The sequence below is a fragment of the Papaver somniferum genome, chromosome 1 (genome assembly GCF_003573695.1).
Source record: "Papaver somniferum cultivar HN1 chromosome 1, ASM357369v1, whole genome shotgun sequence".
Taxonomy (NCBI): domain Eukaryota; kingdom Viridiplantae; phylum Streptophyta; class Magnoliopsida; order Ranunculales; family Papaveraceae; genus Papaver; species Papaver somniferum.
The window spans coordinates 173277147-173282921 of NC_039358.1; positions in this window are offsets into that span (position 1 = coordinate 173277147).

The window sequence follows — 5775 nt, forward strand, 5'->3', positions numbered from 1 at the left end:
CGGACATGGCATGTTCTCCTCCATGGATGGATGTAGCGGCTACAACCAGATAAGGATATACGAGCATGACGAAAGTAAGATAACTTTTCGAACTCCTCTCGGAAATTTTTATTATATTGTACTGTCATTTGGTTTAAAGAATGCCGGTGCAACGTATCAACGCTCTATGAAGGAAATCTTCCACTGGAGCCGATACCTCAAGAGAGCCGCCTCAAGAAGATAACGATGTCACGCGTCATGTCGAGCAAAATCCGGGCGAGTCACTTTATCAGACGATGGTGCATGTCTATCGTGCTATGTTGGAGAATCTGCGCTTTTGGTCATCCTCTGGACTTCGTGAAGCTGTTGAACGCTCATCTACAACAACATTTGCCCTGCTATAAAGAACCAGTTTCGTTGAAGCAGCAAGAGGAAAGCCACCGAGATACAACATCCTTCCCGTCCAAAATTGCCAACTTCAACTCTAGTACCACATGCACGACTGCCGCAATAATGAAACAATGTCCAAGATATTCCATTTCTGGATCGACGGTAACTACATCAATGAGATACGCTTTCAGAATTTGTCTCCCGTGGAAAAAGTAGTTCTGTTACCAAAGGAGATTGCACCTGGGACTTAAGAGGGTGCCAAGTTCGTACAAGTTGCCACCACGCCTCTCCCTTCCAGTCTCTTCTGATCACAGCTGCTGCCAAGAACTGTTGTTGCTTGTCGATTGATACCATCCATAGATTCACCATATCAACGACCATTACGTAAAAAAGACCCATCGGGCATACAAGATAGAACCATGTAAACCACGCTTGGAGACTGAGGCTCAGCACGAAGTTCCTTCACCGTCAGTCAAGGACTTCTTCAACACGAGAGATGGTCAATCAAGAAGCATGGAATTCACAAAATTAAATCAAACTGAAGAGGAAGCCACTTCAACGCTCCCTCCAACAGAAGCTGCTTTAATGGTCTATTTAAGAGCCGCCTGGTCGAATTTTTATAGTGGTAAATAGAGTTATCGTTCACTCGGACTTAATGAGATTGTTTTTAAGAAATAATAAACCAAAATAAAAGAAAAATATATATACAAATTTTTTCACAGGATGAAGAGAGACCGGGACTCGAGATTCCACTGCTTTTCATGTTCATGGGGTTCATAAATTAATCCTAGACATTTATAGCTCAAAACAAGAGAAACAATAACTCTATTCTTTGCCAAAGTAAATTTTGTAAAACATCAATGTAAATTACAAGCATAGTGTATCTAAAGCATCTAAGACTAAGCATACACTATCTAACAAGATAACAATTGATTAATAGAAATCATAAATCATTTAAAATTTGTGCAAAAAGTAAATAAGGAATTTATTAAATTACCCCAAAGATGAAATACAGCTTCCTCCGTCGTCCCAGTGATGGGTTCTAGCTCCGCGTATTGAAAACACGCTCAAAATTCATTTTTATTGCTCAAAGGGTGTTAACAAAGATGAAAATGGAGATGAAATAATAAAAAACGGGTTTGTAACACTTATATTTGTTACAAACTCAATAGTTACAGAGAACGATAAAAGCTAAATGTGCGTCTTATGTTCTTCATTTGTTCTTCACCAGCAGCAAACTAACCTCTGCAACTCTGATTTTTCCGGCTCTCTAATGTCCTAAACTGCTCCCCATTCTCTCCCTCAGCACCCTTTATATACTCTCCAGAATCAAAAATACTCGCCAATAACTCTGAATAATCTTCATTACTCGATAATATTCTTCACTGCCAGTCACGGGATTTCTTCCCTTTTTACAGCTTCTCACGCATCTGTATCCATCCAACATACTCTTAACAGACTCATACACGTCATAGAATAGGATATACATGCTCTGACCTCGTGCAATCTTTCCAAGAATAAACAAAATCTCGAGAATAACTCATGGGGATATATGATGCTCTGTTTTCTTCCAATCGGTGATACAACCGTACTTTGACGAGTCTAAGAGGATTACCAGCCATGTTTGCGGTTAACAGGCCCAAACCAAGCTAAAACTTTGATTGAATTTCACCAGAAACTTTCCAAACCAAATCCAGAATATTTTTCCCGTGAACACGCAACTCTGTTTCCTTCTCGCCGATTATCTGGTCCAACTGGATTGATTTTGAATATCACACCACGTTTGTTAAGCCCATATGAACAAATCCAATCAAATTCAGCCGTTTAGTCTCACTGAAACGAGCTCAAATCGCAACCCTAATTTCGGCAGCTGAAGGTTGGTTTTTCCCGCCGGTTTTCATAATTCAAATGAAGAAGAAAGGGTATCCCCCTAACCATACTGGGGGTGCGTCTAACAGGTGATGCTCTGGGGGAGTAAATAATGAAGAAGGTGTCCCTTAGTAATTAAGGTGCCCCTTAACCAACAGTACGAGTCTGAATAACATGTGTCCCCCGGGTGCTTTAGACAACTTTTTGAGCCGATTTTTCCACCAAAGTTTATTTTCCAAAAATACCTACAAACACATAAAACACCATATTAAGTATGAAATCGAGTACCAATAATACAGAAAATTGAGGACAACTTAGACACAAAAATGTGTTTATCAAATACCCCCAAACTTATTATTTGCTAGTCCTCGAGCAAAACTAATAAATAAAACCAAGTTAATCTCAGGAGGGTTTACCAGAGGTGTACCCACAAAACCTTTACTCCAGATCCTAGATATCTACGCAGAACCTTGGACGGCACTAAAGAATCTCCTTGGTTGGCATACTCTCATTGACTACAGGAGGAAGTACCCTGATGCGAAATTTCAATTGTTGTACACGAGTTTGCACTCAAGCATACTAAAATTCATATAAAGTGACAGATCTCTACTCAGATAGTTTCTGGACATCATAAACCAGAGTCAACCAATCACATGGATAGATTAAGAAGATGGATGTAGAGAAAAAACGTAGATGATGTTGACTAAGGTGAACCTATCCTAATGGACTGAGATACTGGTCTGGACTAATATCAACATATTGGCACATACAAGGGAACCAGTGGTCGATAATCCTAACTCTAGGTCAACTCAGCTGGCATATACAAGGGTACCAGTGGTCGACTTTATTGTATTTATTCCGGTTGGTCTGCTGGTCTGGTCTTTTTTTTATTTTTATTATTATTATCTCAGTCACCCTATTTCACCCTATCAATGGTAAAAAGAAAAATAAAGAAGTGATCAGGATTCTTTCGATGTTTCCATCACGAGGATATGGCGAAACTACCATGTTTTCTTTTCTAACACCTGAGCTCTGTGCTTTTATGAATAGACTCTTCTAGATGTTTCCATCTAATCATATTGGTTCCTCAACTCCTACAACAATATGTTCCCATCCACTTATATTAGTTAGTGCCAACCTTAATAAGCATAAATTTCTAGTCTTTGGAGTTTATTTATTGCAACTAAGAATTTTCTCCCATACCCCCAAACTTAAATCTAACATTGTCCTCAATGTTCTAGAGATGAAATTAAAAGCATGAACAAGGAGAAACTGTTACCAATTGAAGCAAAAGAGATAAGGAAAGATATTACCGTGTCGCATGAATATTGGGTTACCTCCCAAGAAGTGCTAAGTTTAAAGTCTTCAGCCAGACTAAGCAAGGATTAGTCACCACGAAGAATCATATAGCAACATCCGGAATAATTGCGGGTCATCTGAATCAAAAAGTGTTACCCAAAAGAAGAGATAATCACAACAGACCATGAAGATACCGAACATACCATTATTTAACTTTAAGACAACAATATCTAGTTGTGGTTCAGGTTCAGGTTCTATAACTGGGTCTATATAAAAGGTTTTCATCGGGTGGACTTCCTCAAAGGCAGGATCGTGAAGGTCAGGTTGTAGAGTCTGTAAATACTCAACTAAGAATTTAGAAGCACATAAAAGTAACCTGAATAACTGGGGATCCTCTAAGTCAATCAAATTTGACTTACACAGCTGACCATAATGAACGTGGTGGTCTTCCTTAAGCAAATGTGTCGACCCTAATCTCCTAAAGTAATTAGGTTTAGTCTCAAAACTCAATATCTGACACATCTGTAACTCATATGTTCCCAAATTTGGTTGAAAAATATTTGGTGGGAAAACAAAGTCAATCTTGGTATCATAGCCTGGGTTAACCACATCACTAGGATGGGTTTCTAATAACTGAACTTCCTTATGGACATCACTAGGTTCTGGAGAGCTAGTATGAAGGTAATCTGACACAATGGTTGAGGCACATATATCAAGTCCCAAGTAAGGGATCTCTACAAGAGTCAAAGGTGAAGCAAATGGAGAATGATAATCATCTTCAAACTTAGAGTGTTCAGTGTCTCTAGATAGACTGGTCACAATTTCCCTGATTTCCAGGTCATCAGATTCCTGAAAATGGTCAATTGATTCTTCTAAGTTATAATCAGGAGGTACATCCTCACTCATATTTAAACTCTCTACGAGCCTGTATTCTTTGTCTAATACTAATGTTTCTAAATCGCTAGACTCTAAAACACTATTCTCAAAAGAAACTCGTTCCTCAAAACTATTATCGGCTTCGTAATCATAAGGGACTACTACATCGTCTAAAACGATGGTATCTCTAGTCAAATCCTCGTCCTTTTGAATAGGTGAATAATTATTAAAATTATTTGGATTTGAACTAGAAATAATATTATCATTGTACAACTCAATTGGAGTAACAAATTCCTGATCACTATGCCTATATGTGTCTGATTCTTCATCAACACTTTCCTCATCATAATCATTATAATAACATGAAAATGGTCGAACCTCATCTGAAAAAGTAGTGTTACCAATTCTAACCTCGTCATCTTGATTATGCAAATAACTATCCTCATTTTCAAAGGTACTATTGGAAACACTATACTAGAAATTAAGATTATTTCGAGCAGTTATGTTCTGGGCCTCTAACAAAAGTTTTTGAGTCGACTCACATGACTTACTTATTGAATCTAGGAAAGTTCACTCGTTGCATTGCTTTCGTCCATAACTAAGTTATTCATTTATGCTAACTTACGTGTCGACTCAGCTAACTTACGAGTTGACTCTAGTAGAGAGGAATTTTGCTCGTATGACCGGTTGGCGTGTGGATAGTAATTGGGCTCACCATGGTATGGACCATAACCTTCAAAAGATTGGCGTTCCCAACCACTATCCACAATATGGTCAAAGTAATGTCCATTTTAAAAATCAGGCTTATATTCGTTATATGGGCTATTGTAATACCAGTTCGACATCCTAACTGCAAGGGAATTCTAAACAAACACAAAGAAGGATGACTCGACCACAACAAACCTATTTTATCTAGCAAACAAAAAGCATGATGGCTCCACTTAGATTGTTTCTAGACCAGCTTCTAATCCTTCGAAAGGGAATTCGTTACAATTTAAGCAAACCCCTCTGGAATCAATCCGAGTCAAAGTAAGTTGAATAGAGGCGAGGGAAGCTCGATGGAGCTTTGATACCCAAGGCCTCACCGGTATTACAAGGCGGCGTAGTCATGCATTCAACTCACAGAAACCATCATGAACTTCGAAGTATGCTTAAAAGAGTAACCAATATTTTTCAAATGACTTTCCTATTAAGCTCGTTACACTACAAAGTTCTAGTCAGTATTTTAAGCTTAGGTTCGCGTAGGTTACGTGTTCCTAAGGCGGGCAAGAAGGAAATAGTGATGAAATATGAGTCCTTATCTTGATTTGGCCAGGCCTTGCCCTTTACTAGAAAATTAAATCTGATTTCAGGTCCTCAACA